The sequence below is a fragment of the Micrasema longulum genome, unplaced genomic scaffold (genome assembly GCF_059751315.1).
Source record: "Micrasema longulum isolate JH-2025_06_02 unplaced genomic scaffold, ASM5975131v1 h1tg001515l, whole genome shotgun sequence".
Taxonomy (NCBI): Eukaryota; Metazoa; Arthropoda; class Insecta; order Trichoptera; family Brachycentridae; genus Micrasema; species Micrasema longulum.
Genome location: NW_028278698.1, coordinates 16533 through 33312, shown reverse-complemented (window position 1 = coordinate 33312; position 16780 = coordinate 16533).

Here is a 16780-nt window from a genome sequence, read left to right as displayed (position 1 = left end):
CTATTTCTGCATCTATCAACATTCGCATTGTAAATATTCTTAGCCGTTCTTTCGCTGTCCATTCGTTCTACATGTCCAAACCAGCGCAGAGCTTCTTTCTTGATTCTGTCGATAATGCTTGTCTCAGCCTTACATAAGGTACGGATCTCAACATTTGTGCATCTATCGTACAAAGTTTTACCGCACATTCGCCTGAGATATCGCATTTCGACAGCAATCAGCCTACTTTCATCCCAGTTTTTCCAAGTCAATACTTCGTTCCCATACATTAGGGTTGAGACCAGGACTCCGTTGTGAACTGCTAAATTTGCCTCTTGCGACAAACATTTTTTTGCCAAGGTAGATTTAAGTACCCCGTTCATTCTGTTCCCGGCACTCACCCTACTTTCAATATCTTTCACAGTCATTCCATCCCTAGTAAACATACTTCTCAGATACACAAATTTCTCTTTAACCGACATTTATCTTGCAGAAAACACCCACATCAATAGAAAAATCTTACGGTTTAGATCCTAATGAGAAGATAAATGCCTCTAGAAATCTTGTTTTCTTTAATACATTGAAGTGGATAAATATTTAAATATTTTAGTTTTATAAATTCATGAATCTAAAAATACCTGCAGTAAAAAAACACGTTTTAATTCAGAATTTCACCTCACACATCCAAAGTTTGAATGAGGTATCATTCAATATTAGATCTGGTTTCTCCAAAATGCATACCTATTTTTATGCATACCTAAGCTTTTTTCGTTTTAATTTAATATTCTAGTTTAATAATTTTTATGTGGATATTTTTATGTGACACGTGCTACATTGGGCATTTAAAAGTTGAAAATACAAGAATGTAAGGAACAATTATGATACATAGGATCTAGATTACAGCACGTCTTGCAGCTACAGAGCGCATGGGCAGTAAAAAATCTAGACCCTATTTCCATTTTATTAATTTTTTATTTGACAATGAAGTTAAGAGTTTTACTGAAATTTTAAAAAACGTAAAAACAAATTTATTAAAATACAAGTTAGATTACAATAAGTCATGCAGCTACTGAGCGCATGGACGGTTGTAATTCTACACCCCATTTACTAAATTGAGATATGTGATGGTTAATAACATTTACATATTGAAGCTAGATTACGAATCGTCTTGCAGCTACAAACTGCATGGACGAGTGAAATTCTAGCAACTTTAAATTATCGATAAATTTACAAAATAAACATTGAGCGTAGTAGTAATTAAAAAAATATATTCATGCTAAAAAGTGATAATGATATGTAAAAGCTAGAAAACAGTAAGTCTTGCAGCTACAGAGCGGATAAGCAATAAGATATCCAGCCCCTATTTACATTTTTTTATTTGATAATGAAGTTTAGAGTTTTAGTGATATTTAAAAAAATTAAATTAAAAAAAAATGGAATAGAATAGGAAATATTCGTATGCTACCATAAATATGGGAGAAAGTAGTCGCTAGCGATGGACAATACTTTCAGTGACATGTTATTTACAAATTTTTTTTTAAAGCATTAATTTTCACGGAAAAACAACGAGAGCTTATTCAAGGTAAACAATAGACTTTTTTTCGATTAAGTATTGTTAAATAAATTCAAACAGTAATTTTTAGACTGTGTTATTTCGAAATAGTATAAAACATGTTTCCAGTGTATTTTCAATTCCGCCCTTCCTCACATTCATAGACAATCATCATTGATCAGAACTTCTCACAGCTACGCGAATTGATGGCCGAGCGAAGTTGATGCGTGTCTAAGCCACACTTAGTGGCCATTACGACTCTTCTTAGTAATTATAACATTAGTGTAATTATAAAACTATCAAAGCTCACCTGAACATGTCTTCATAACCTAAGATGCAAGGGAGTATTTTTAACTCAGAGCTTTCATTAAGTTGTTTAAGAATTAACACATTATTTTTATTGACATGACATGAAGAAAGGTGTTTGTGCAACAAACAGGGGTGTATTTAGTATCGTATACGTATATTATTTCATTTTTACAGGCCGAAATATATTACGCAATTACCTATGGAACTTGTTATTTTATTATACTACTTTATTATACTTTTTTTGTTTGAATATTTCATATTAAATTTGCAATTTTTTTTTTGTCTTTAAAAAATAAACATTTGCCATACCAAAATCATCGTCATACGTTGAGCAGCCTTTGGCGGACCTTGGCTGTTTCCAGGGCTGGTATTTCAAACACTCTCGCGGCCGTATTATCTCGCGTATTAACATACAAAGTACACCAGAAAAACTGTTTTCTCGTGTCGCGAGAGTGGGTCAGAATAGCATCCCAGGTGTCTTCTCCAGTCTTGCCGGTCTGCTGCCATCCCTCTCCAGTTCCTCGCTTCCAACGTTGTCCTATCCTCATTGATGCAACTTGCCCGCCAAATACCGCACACACTGCTTCTGAGAACATAAGTTTCCTTGGCGGTGCCCACATATACGGAAAAGTTGCTCGTTGCCGAACGAGAAAAGCTGATCTGATCTTTGTGCTGAAAGAAGGTAACCCAGAAGTACATAATATGCATTTAATTGGATTGAGAAAAGAGGGAGTGAATTCTTCACTGACTGGGATTAAGCTGATTGGACATGATCAATACGCCGAAATGATTACAAAACTTTTTAAAAGGCCTAATTTTTTTTTTTGAAGCCACCCATCTTCATTGATGTAGTCCATTCATCGCATTTTCAGTCTTCCTGGTCCTCGTTGTCCCTGCGGCACAGAGAGAGTTAGACGTTTTATGGGGTTTTCGTCGTCCATTCTCATTATATGGCCAGCCCACCTCAAGCACCCCACCTTGATGGAGTTGATTAAATCGGGCGCTCCTCGACGATGCAAATAATTGTTTTCTCTCACATGAAAGCTATAACAGTTCCCTCAATATTTTCTGTCATAACCTAGGTATTTTTGTAAATTTAAATTTATTATTTATCAAAAGCATACAAAAATTAACATATAAATTATCAAGTCCTACTGAACTGCATAAAATGCAGTTTGTCAGCAGGTGCTTGTGGATAAATTCTAATATATATACAAAATATTATCTCTTAAATCCTATAAACGTATAAAAACTCTTATTACCATGGAAAAAAAATATGTACATCGAAAATAAAAAATTGTCCAAAGAAAAACACAAAAAAACTTTAAAATAAAAAACCACGTTCTAAAAGCCAGATTCTCAGCAGACGTCTTTCTCTTGAGCCAGATAAGTGTTTTGATTTTTACATTTAATGGGGGCATATCAAACAATTTTGGTATATTGTACTCTAGTGATCTTTTCCCGTATTTATTATTGAATTTAGGGAGAGCTAGTCCATCTACACTAGTAAACCGAGTATTATATACATGCTCCAATTTATTTCTATATTCAGATAGAGACACATGCTGAGAAACCAGCTTGGACCATAATAAAGCTCTAACTGATAAAATATTTATAGATTTATACAATAAGGATTTTAGAATATCGTGTCGCTGACAGTACAAATTTTTTTCAATTAATAATTCGATCATTGAATTTTGTGAGTTCTGTACAAGGTTTATTTTTGTATTACTTGAAAAGCCCGTGAGGTTAAAGCGTATCTTATAATTAATTCTGAAAGTGACAAATAAATTATTCTTAACTCTTGTGTGGCTATGATGTCACATTAGTCGACATGGGATACAAGATTTGATATATCTCTCTTATTTTTTGTAAAATGAATTCGTATTTTCTGTAATCTTAAAATGGACATTTTCACACCCGATTTGCAAAGTATAATTTGTATAACTATGCTAAATATTAATACGAAAAATATTTATCCATGCTACGCGAAGAATGAGTTCGCTAATTTAGCAACACATCTATTCAGATACCCTATACAAGAGAGAGCACGAAGATAAAAATCATAACAAGGAAGACAGAGACGCTATTCTGTAGCGGGTGTTGTTTAAAACAGATTCAGTCTTCAGCCGGTTGATGACAGTTATGGGAGACGCACGCGCGTAATATGAGCGGCGTATTTGTGATTTTTTATTTATTTTGCAATAACAGGGCTAAATTATATGTTTTTTTGCATAAATTATGAATAAAGATTTATTAAAAAGTATGTCTTTATGTTTTTTTTTTTTCGAATGTTTAAGCTTTAGAATATTCCATCTTTTACTAGTGGTAACACGATGTTACAACACCGTGCGCAAAGGGATTATTTACCACAGTCCTTTAAGAGTTAAAGTACTATCAGGGACATAATATTTCAATATATACGGTTTCAATACGGTTTTGAAATTTAACATACTTAAAAAAAAAAAAAACAATTTATATCATTTCGTCATTTGAATTTTAACAAAAAGGTTTCTAACTTTTTACTAAGCTCTTTATTGTACCATTTTTAATACAATTTACAATTTTTAAGCAAATATATTATTTTCATACTTACGCACCCATACACACGCACCCTCTCCCTCATTCATTCCCACACGCACATGTATCCTCTCCCTCATTCATTCACGCATACACACATTCCCATACACATGAATACAAACGTCACACAAATACAATTACTAAACTTCTTTTCTTATATATTATGTGTCATTATATTTACAGTGGATTTTTTTAATTGGCTTTAGTATTGTTAAGATTTTTCTAATTATTTTGTTTATGTAATAGCTGTAAAAATCCCAAATAAAATAAAATAAATAAATCAAATATACATTTGACCAACTATTGATCTAAGTCTGTCACACAATTTTTGTACATGAGCATCCCAATCAAAATAGCAAATGGCAATTTCAGAGGCATATGTCAAAACTGATTTGATCAGAGTTTTGTACAGTATTATATTTGTATTTTTTCGTTTTAGTTTGGACCCTGATTGTTTCTGAAGCAACGGCAATAGAAACGGTTGCCAGACATTATTCTCCTCCTAGTTTCTTTCAAATACCTGTTTACCCAAATTTATACTTCCAAATATTTCATCTCTGATCCAGAGTCTACCATCACAGAACCTAGATCCGATTGAAAGTTGAAAATAATACATGCCGCTTTATCTCGTTCGAGTCCAAGTATGTATGAAATGGAACAGGCGCAGATAACATTGTAGCAAAGTGCAGTGCAGTGATTCAATTATCTGATACTAAGTATAAGAACTGATAGAAAAAAAATATTATGTTAATGTCAGAAAGGTTGAAGGACGCAAATGGGCGGGAAACAAATTAAATTAACATCTCTATATGAACACATATTCGCACAATGGGGAACTTACCCCTTTTAGTTTTAAATAAAAATAAACATTGTTTTCTTTTGTATTAATTATTGTTTCGAGTTTAACATATAAATAAAAACATATATATATATATATATACACATATACACATGAACATATATGCATACGCAAATGCACATTCGCGTTCATATATATAATTAATAATAAAATCAACAATATTTTGAGTTTGTCCAAATTTTTGTAGACAAGGACTGGATTCAACTCCCTGGGGAGCTGTGTATATTAACATTTAACAACAGAGATGAAGATTGCCTAGTATGTAGGTGAAATTATTCAATTAGATGAATCTCACCAGCATAAATAAAGGTTTCAGCTCTTTAACTTCACAAACATCAACAAATGGAAGAATTGAAGGAATATAGATGTTCAAATATATGCAAAATGGTGAATGTTACACAGCGTGTAAAGTGGCCACTTAAACCAGCCATTGACAGGTCATAAGCCCTGTAGATGCCTAGACTTCTATATTACCTTCTCTTAAATGTTCTTCATCTTTGTTGTAATATGTTAATAATAATAAAATAATGAAAACTCATAAATAAAACGAAAAAAATAGATATAAAAAATTTTGTTCTTGTGACAAAAGAACTGTGAATGCAAAAATCACACAATCTTAAATAATCTCCGTGGCAGAAGATTACGGGATAGCCGCTGAAAAAATGGAAGGACAGCTGGAAGTGTCATTCCAGGATAGCCGACAGTCACAATAAGGTCATACGATCTTGATCAAGAGGAAGAAGAAAAAAAGACCTACCTTATTTGCCGGATATAAAAACTCCCATTAAGTGTAAATAATCAAATTAAATGTAAATTAAAACATTAAATGGATTTATTTTTCTGTCGCATATCGGCAGTTTATTATATATTCGCTTTATATTTATTAACTTGTCTAATTATATTAATTTTCAGTCAGTATTACGTAATGGGTTAAACAACTTGTTAAGTAACGTAGACTATCATTTTAACATATTACAACAGAGATGATGAACATTTTAGAGAAGGTAATATACGAGTGGAAGTCTTAGCATCTATATTCCCTCGATTTTTTCATATGTTGATGTTTGTGAAGTTAAAGAGCTAAAGCTTTTGTTTATGAGGGTGAGATTCATCTTATTGTTTTTGTTTTGTTTTGTTTTTTTTTTTTTTTGCACCACAACAGGCCAGGAAGCCCAATTACAGTGGTGAATTACATCACAGAACACCCAGGCTTGAGAAAAATCACATTTTAATTATTGTGTTCTCACCGGGAATCGAACCCGGAACCTTCCGTGTGCGAGTCAAGCGTCTTGACCACTACACGACGGAGGCCGCCGTGAATTATATAAACTAGAAAATACAATTTTGAGGCGTTGTATAGTATGTAGGTGATATTATTCAATTAAATTAATCTCACCCGCATAAATAAAGGCTTCAGCTCTTTAAATTTACAAACATTAACAGGTGAAAGGATTGAAGGAATATAGATGTTCAAATATGGGCAGTATGGTGAATCTTACACAGTGTGTAAAGTAGCCACTTAGATCAGCTAATGACAGGTCATAAGCTCTGTAGATGCCTAGACTTCTATATTACCTTCTCTAAAATGTTCTTCATCTCTGTTGTAATATGTTAATATAAACAGCTCCCCCAGAAGTTGAATTCAGTCCTTGTCTACAAAAAATTTGACAAATTTAAAATATTGTTGATAGACTAAAATAATTGTCAAATAAATAAATAACAGTAATTACTTATTTTCGATGCACAATATTTAAATTTCATGTAACTGATGTCTTTGGTTTTACTTTGTATAACATTAAATAATAAAAATATTTAAGAGCGCATGTTGCCCATCATTCAAATAGACACCTCATAATGCCTTGTGCATCAAGCTTACTATAATCTTATTGCTTTCAAATACCCTCGTATTCCACTCACGTACATGGGCATTAAGGATTATAGGCATTACTTTTTTCCCTCCATAATTCTTTGTATCATTAAAGTAAATTTAATATTCTAACAACGCCAAGTTCTCCCTAGCCTAAGGCCGTTGAGGAAAGTATACTTTGTTAAAAATAGTACCTACTCACATGAATCAATTGCAAAAAAGCTTCTAGGTCTTGAACAAAGGAATATTTTCAATCATGTTTTCAACAGCATGTTTAAAATCAGATTTATGAACAAACCTATTTGTAAACTCACATGCTTAAGATTGAATGTTGACGTAGGACGAGAACAAAATATCAAAAGAGATAATTTATCATTTTCATTATTACCTTATAGTGCATAGAGCACTGTGCGTTAATACTCCAACTACAGGTTAATTTTAATTTCATTATTTATTTTTCTTACAATTCACATTTTTTTGAAAGAAAGAAAATTACATGAACAAAAAAATGTTTATCATCAAATCATTAACCCCCTTTCCGTACCCAGTGGTACATTGGGCACTTTATTGGTAAACTGAATCCTTTTCCTTCTTCTTTTTCCACATCCTACACTAAGGGGAACATGAGGGAACTTTTTTTTTTTTAATATTTGCTTTCTTATGATTCACCCAAATATTCCATTTTGAGGGCCATTTTCAACGAGTTGTAAATAACTCACTATTACAAATTAGGCATCACGTTGGGGTAGAGTGGGATTCAAACCACGGACCTTTGAGCTGTGAGTCTGAGTCACTAGCTACGGGACCACAACCCGATTCTCTTTTGATTCCTTGAAAAAAAATGATTGTGAATGGATACAAAAAATAAAAATATATATTTAATATAATAATGGTAATTGTGTCAAACATGAATGACAGTTTTCATAATGTAATATTTCAAAGTGTTATTTTACTAATTTTGTTTTTTTATTATTCTTGTTATCTTCGGTGGAAGAAAGTAAAAGTCTACTAAAAACAATTTTAATATATTTAAGTTTATTCAGATTAAAAAGTTTGAGTTTACTGTTTACCATATTGATGTGCCATATACGAGTATTATATGTTTTTTCAAATAGTTTTTTTGTGTTTCTGATCCTATATTTGTGGTGATATACTCATGAGTCTGTGTCAACTTATTGCTCGTCCCATCTCAACACAGGACTCTTAGTCCCATAGAGTTGGGACTTTTGTCTCAAATAATGTGCAATAAACTAATTTATGTAAATAAATAAAAATGTTAGTATTCAATATATTTTTTTAATAAAAACTCAATACATATATTTACATTGAAGTTTCCCATAACGTAAAAGAAAAAAAAATCTAATGTATATAAGCCAAATAGATAAAAATGTGTGTACCGTTAATGAAATTTGGTCGACAGGTCAATATAAATTTGTTATGTTTTTTATGATTAATTTAGTTTATATAGCTTTTTATTTAAATAATAATTAGATTAATTACGTTTTTATTTTATTATTTTGTTAACTTTGATAAATAACTCATTTAAGGCATGTTTCATGATACTTATTGTAAAATGTTTCCATCGGCACGGGACACCCCAGTAAGGGAACATTATTTAGTATAAAAAAAAATACAAACATTGTAAAAGTATAAATAAATAAATAGAAAGTGACTTCTTACAGTACTTTGTTTATTTTATTTTTAATTATTAATGTTTTTAGTATAACATATAAATGACAAAAAAAAAATAAACGGTGTTTTCGATCAGTGCTACACATAACAATATAGGTATATACTCGTACATAAATATTCGATAAAACTTTGCATTTAACAAAAGCAAGGTACAAAAAATTTTCAACAGAAAAATAAAAACACGTGGACCACCAGAAGCCCCCAGAAGACCATATCGCCTAGTTTGTAGCCAGCACTATCGCTTCTTTCCACGCCAATTCCGCGTCCCATAATTCCGCCGAATAAAGCTGAAGATCGTCATCAAGGGCCTTTCAGAACGGCAGGAGCCCGCTGGCATGAAGAAGAGGTGACTTGAGTTAAGGCTCTCCTGGGCATCCACAGCACGTGTCCAAGCCAGGTCCACCACTTAAAGGCTCGTCATAGGAGGCTGCTGCGTCCATTTTCGGACTTCAATATTGTCATAAAAGCGTCGTGATGTTACTAGAAACATATTATTGTGTTTAAATCTCATATCTTACTACGAAAATAAAAGTGGGATGATTATATAAAATAAATATACTTGTTTGTAACCCCTTTTTTATGTATTCTACCAGCCGGTTTCAAAGCTACACAAGCTTTTTTATCAAAGTATACTTAACTAATGAATTCTTTTTTTTTTTTTTTTTCAGTGAAAACTAAATATTACATCAAACATATGAAGCTAATAAGTCAATGTTGTTCTTGTAAAGATGGGAAGTGTGTAAAGTGAGATGGATACGATCTTTAAAACTGGACAAGACAAGACGTGACGCGCAATTAATAGAAAAAAAAATGTTCTGAGTATGTCTAAATACGTGTATGATTCATATCATTAGTTGTAGTGCTTTTACTGCTTGTTCAATTTTCAATGCTTGCAGACTGGCTGAATTTTCTCTCTAGGGAGTTATTCATATTTAAATTTATTGCGACAGAGAGGGAAATCTTTTATAAGAAGGGAATATGGAGGTCTAAGCATTTACGGGGCTAATGACCTGTCATTAGACAAAAAACTTAATTTGTTTTCAGGCGATGCCTAGTGCCGGATGAATCTCACCCACATGATAAAGGTTTCAATTCTTTAACCTCAATTTTTTAAATATATTTTATCGTTCTTCTTTCTCTATAAATTTATTCGTATTAAAAAAATTCCTCTAAATTGGAAATTTTTATTAATGTTTACTTCATTTTGGTACTTTTACTTTTGTGGAATATAAAGATCTGCTGGAATTTGTATAATATACTAAGTTTTTTTTATTTTTACAGTAATTACTAAACATCACATCGATTCATATAGAGCTAAAAATTCAAGTATTATTTTGTTGTTCTTTTAAAGATGGGAAGTGCAAAGTAAGATTGGATAAGACCTTTAAAACTAGACAATAGAAGACTAAAGAAAATATTGTTTGCTCGGTTTTTTTTTCTTATTATTAATTGGTTTTATAATTGACTAAGATTTCAATATTTTCTATTTCCAATATTTATTTTTAACATGAAGAACTCTTTTAATTTTTCCAATTTAAATTGAATCGCAATCATCACAATGTAATTGGTATATTTACTATATTTAGGGACTTTATCTTTGTGATTTTTTAAACAATGTTCTATATTATTAGTTGTGTAGAATGCAGTAAGTAGCTTTGAAACCGGTCTGTAGAAAAAAATAAAAGTAAGCGGTTGAAAACAAAAAAAAAGTAGTTTAATATTTAATTTATTATTATGAATAACCACAAAGTTAGTGCTTCAAAAATAAATTTTATAAAAAAATGTGATGGTTTATCCTTAAATAAAATTGGAGTAATCGGTGATATTGTGAAGGAATATTAAATTTACACGTTCGGAAACTGACAATTATTTCCGAAGATTTACTCTAGAGGTATTTATTATTGGTGCAATGATCAAAATTATTACTCTTCAATAAAACTAAAAGTAATTATTTTTATATTGAGACAGAGTTCCACAACATTTTTTCCTAATTTTGTTAAATATTTATTATCATGAAAACCAAAAAATCGTTTGTTCTGATTAAAAGAACCCAGATTTAGAGAAGGCCGTGATTTGTCAGCTATGTGGAATCTACGGAACGCTCGATGTAATCAATTCCATCAATGTAGGACGCTTGAGGTATGCTGGCCATATAATAAGAATGGACGACGAAAACCCCATAAAACGCCTAACTATCTCTGGGCCACAAAGACGATAAAGATGATAGGCGGACTTCATCAGCGCAGATACGACAATGTTGGGAGTGAGGAACTAGAGAGGAAATAATAGAAGAGACTCCTGGATTCAGCCAAGGCCCACCAAGGGCTGTCGAGCTTATGATGATGATGATGATGTGATTTGTTGGTGCTTATGGTTGTGTTGAAAATTGATCTTTTTTACCTGCCTTACTATTTTCATACTAAATAATACTAAATTAATAGTTTGATATTTATGAACTTAAAATTTTGATATATTTTTCATCGGGCACCTTTAAATTATGAATAACTAATAAAAAGTATTCTTGTTTTCCAGTATTTAAATTTAGGATTTTTCACCAGTGACCGGTCGTTGTCGTTTTCATGTTTTAAATCGTGTTAAGAGGAAACGCGGTCTGATTTTTCTTCATACAAACGTCTTTCCGTATTTTTTCCCTGGATTAACCATTGGAATATGTTTATTGTTTAACCTTTTTTGGTCTTTTTTTTTTATGGGAGCTAAGATAATCCAAAAACCTATAAAATCACTCAGGCTTATCTAACGTCTTCGGACCTACGGTATAAAATTATGAAAAATAATTTTGAAAAACGAAACGGAAGATACTGACGTAGAAAATTTTATTCTGATGTTCTTTTTAAAAAAAAAAAACGAAATCGATTCAGTTTTGGGGTGTGGAAAACGGGACAATGAAATAACGATTTTGGTAAGCCTTAATCAGTAATACATGCGGCTCCTTTTTTACACAACATCGTTGAAACATCTGTGAAATAGTAACTTTGTTCAATTACCTTTATGTATATCAAATTTCTCTGACACGCATATTTTCTTAATGTCATTAAGAAAATATGCGTGTCAGAGAACGCCAATAATAAATTGCCCGTGTCAATTTTTTTATTTCGTGAATAGGTATTAATTTATTTAAAATGAATACATATTGTACATACATATATTTTTTGAACGCTCAATTTGATCATGAACATATTCGTCTAACATGAAAGTTTATGTAAAATATTTAAGGCTCATTTAGTAGAAACTCTTTATAAAATAAATTCTATTGTACAAATTTATAAAGAAGAAAAAATAAAAGGATTTGAGATGAATAAGTCGCTCAGATACCAAATATTAAAATTCCTAAATTCCACCCAAGTCATGGTCAAAATAGCTTTGTCTTCAAAGGTGTGAAAAATTATAATAATCTCCCCAATGAACTAAAAACTAATAAAAATTATATATTAATAATTAAATTTAAAGTAAATCTAAAGAATTTTTTTGAACACGTGTAAAAACTACATTAAATATTAATTAGCATGAATGTATTATTGTTTTATGTTTTTTTCCTTTATTTATCCTATGTTTTTTCTCATGTGCTCGTATATTTAAAATGATATAATTTCTTATAAATAAACAAATACAACAGTATAAGTTACTATCCAAGCACAAGAGTTAGTCTCTTTTTTTGGAGAGTTACAGTGATAACATTTACTAGATGTGTAAAAGTAGATATGTATATAATTTTTAAAAAACATGTAAATTTTATGAAATTTATGAATATAAAAAAATTAATAATAAAATAATTTTTAAATATAAGATTATATCAACAATATTTTGAGCTTGTCCAAATTTTTGTAGACAAAGACCTTAACTTTACAAATATCAACGAAAAAAATTAAGGAATATAGATGTTCAAATATGGGCAGAATGGTGAATGTTACACAGTTTGTAAAGTGGCCACTTAAACCAGCCATAAGCCCAGTTCTTTAAATGTCCTTCACCTTTGTTGTAATATGAGATGATTCTATGTTTTTTTTTATTCATAATAATATATACCTACACGTGTGTATTTTGGTTTGAATATTTATTTTTGTATAAAATTTTATATATTTTACGCTACATGTGTAATATTTACATTCAACTAAAGTTCTCTTGTATTTTTTACTACTATCTAAATAAAATAAATTACAATTACTACTTTACATATGTATTTTTTTAAATAACGCAAACGAACGTAATATTCCTAAGAAATTGAAATATAATATTGGTCAATCAGGTTTAATTGACTAAATTATTTATTTATTATTTGCACCACAACAGACCAGGAGGCCCAATTGCAGTGGTGAATTACAGCAAAGAATATCCAAGCATTGAGGTTTATAACTAGAGTAATCATGAGCGTTCGAAAAATGGTCCCTTAACCTGCGGCCAATTGGCATATGTTTGATAGAACGGACTTCAGTCTGTTGCGAGCAGTACCCGGCTACTTTTGAACTTTTGTCTCCTTACAATTACTAAAATGCCTAAATGTACGCTAAATTACTGGAAAAATCGATCTGGAAAAGCGATGGTTTAATTTTTCACCGGTAAGTAATGTTTTTATCTTAATCAATACTTGTTTAAAACAACTGTTTTAATGTCAAAAAACGTCTTATTAATATGTTACCAGTTTTTTTAGTTATCTCCTGTCTCTGTCCCGCTTAGTTGTTTGTGTAAGTGAAACGTCGAACAAAGGTGACGCGTATGCGAAAAAGAGCAATATACTAAATATAACTTATAGTAGACCGATGTAAACAGTCTGTGCTTTTTACTGTGCTACGTGTTTTGCTTGCCAAAGTCGACGTAATATGACGAGACGGCACTTGCTCCCTCGGCTAGTCATTCCCATTCCTTTGGGGACGACTTTTTAGCTCAGATTTTTATGGAGTGTCATCTCTTTATATATACATATTTTTATTTTATTTTATATAGGAGTTGCTTTATGATTTACCTTGCTTATAATATACAAGGTTTATATATAAAAAGGTGGATTTTTCTGCAATTAAATTTCTTTAAATTTATTTAAACTGTTAGGATCAGGAGGGATATACTTATTTGGACCAATCGGGAACTTCTCAACATTTGCTCATGTGGAGAGCAAACCACTTAAAACTCTTCAGGAGAAGCCGGCCTGTTGGCAGTAGTCAACAGGCCTTCCGTTCCACTAGAGGAGTGTTCGGCATTTTGTTCCCTACTTTAGTTTATTTTACCAATTGCCTGCACTATATTGACCATGTATAATACTACCTCTCGTGTGAGTTCTCTCATCTCTATATATTATATCTTAATGGAGAAAAATCACTTTTTTTTTTTTATTTTCTGTGTTTTCTTCGGGAATCCAACCCGAGACCTTTTGGACGGTAGAGAAAAGCGCTGACCGTTACGCCAATAGGCTATCTTCAGGGTGATTTAACTATTATTTAAAGTATTCATAATTATGGCATCCTTCATAATTTTGCATGTCTATGAGTCCTTAAACCAACGCTAAGAACCCCTGAACTCTCTATAAATATCTCCTAAGACTGTTATTATTGTATCTGGTTATTGTAGCCAACCAACAGGAAAAGGTTTCGCTAAATTTATTTTGAGGTTGGCGCCCGTTAATGCAAGGCCGGTCAGTGTCCTTTTATTTCACAGGTTAAAACACCTTACTCTTGCCTATCTTTCGATCAAACTTATTCTGATATTTGTGTGACGTGTCTGAAGCCTGAATAGACGAATGGGGAGGGACTAGAAAAAATAACGCTCATTTGACTACGGTATTTCTGCGAAGTATTTTTAAAGAGGAAATTAAACCTATTACGGTGAACTAAAAATAGATTACTGAAGGAAAAATATTAGAATATTATTCAGTATCACGGTTTTTTTATTTGACATTTTTGAAGTAATAAAGGTCTATGAAATACTGTCCAATAAAAAAATATTTTTCGCCAATTGTTTGTAGCATAAAAAATATTTTTAAATTTCTAATTTTGAATTCCCATAAAAACGGACAATCCATTGGTCATGCCCCTGATACGCCACGATTCATGTTTATTTGTTCCTGCCCATTCAATTTTTTTTAGAACATTGTTACGAATCTTGACGTCACAATTTAACAAGGCCACACATGTTTTTCTAGCATCGTATTTTTATTGAATTTATGTATGAAAACATTTCTCCAAAATATCCATATTGATTCCGAAAATGTCATTATATTTGTATTTAACCACTAACTGACTTTTCTATGTCTACTGGTTTCGAGGCATACCCATCTCTTCGCCAGGACACCTATTAAGCTAGATTGATTACAGTATTTTATTTAACTTATTTTAATGAACCCGTAAGGTTTAACAATAAAAACGCCTAATTTTTGGTGTTTTGAAGTGGCTTTTAACTTATTTAAATATGTTTCAGTTTCGGCCAAAACTGAAACCGGTTTCGATTTCTCCTGAAAATCTTGTTCCACTCGATCACTACTATACAGGTCGCAAAGACGTCAGAAGCTTATATAGCACTGAATTTCATCTTTCAAAATAAGAAATCAGAATCATAATTATTATTGAAGTTTGTGTTACACCATCACTTAGTAATAAGCAGATACTTAATATATAAATATCAAATACATTTTTAACCAACTCTAACGATGCACTGACACCGCAGCACAGTTTTGTCATGTCTTTATCATCACCCATCCATTAAAGTATATCGGGATACCATACAACGAATCAATTTCGTTTGTTTCCGAACCAATTTTCCGGGCCATTACGCAGGCGAGACGCCATCTTGCGTTTAATTGAAAACAGCGCCACAACGCAACGCGGCGAAAAAGTGTACCACATATTTTATTATTTCCACGCGGCCAGTTCTGTCAAAACAATTTAAACTAAAAACGCCTTTGTCTCTGTTACTTGCGTTTTAAACATTCGGAAATGACTGAGATGGCGGTATTCCAAAATTGGTGGCAGTTTACCGCAAAGAATATTGTTAAGTGGTTTTCAAATATGAAATGATTCCCACCTTTGAAGGTGATATAGCGAGAAATAACAATGATTTTATAGTTTAATGGCTTAAAACATGTGTTCTGTGGTGAAATTAGGCGGTTAAACCACAGAAAGCATAAACCGATTATCCCTCGTGTCATTAACGCAAACGCTATTAGACTAATTTACGAAGAATTCGAAATTTACTTACACAATTTATATCTGCACACAAATCAGGTTTATCGTTTGTACAGCAAGAAATTACACAGAAAACGAATACATTTTTGCTATACAGTATTCATTGTTTTTTTTATAGTTTGATTTATTGGTTATTATTGTGAGTTGTATTCGTAAATGATAGGAAGGTATTGTTGTGGTTTATCAAATCAATTTATTAATTTAACCATATTTTTAGTTTGTTCAGATGTTTGTTGACAAAATATTTGATGTACGAGGCTTATGTGAAAAGTAAATTGAGTTACATGATGAGTTACGCCTTCTGGGGAACTGTTAACAAGACAGACTCAACAAGGATGCAAAGAATACAAAAGCATTATTAAACTAACATACGAGTTACCCTACCTGATTTTACGATTAAACTTTACAGTTTCTTACGAAAACACACAAGTTTGACATTAAAAACTCGACAAAAATTGAGACGATAAAAATTGTACACAAAATTGCACTGGGAATTATACAAGATACTTACACAAATATAATACCAGATTAAAACAACGCTCTCACATTGATAATCCAGAGACAAAAGTAGGACAGTCAAAAATACTATACAATGGACTTAAACACTAAAATGCCATACCTACCACTTGAAAAATTACATTTTAGACAAATTTAAAATCAACCTGAAAAAGCACATACACTAACCAGACGAGACATAACATGACTAGATCATATAATATTTTTTATAAAACACTAACGAGTTTTTAAAAATAATA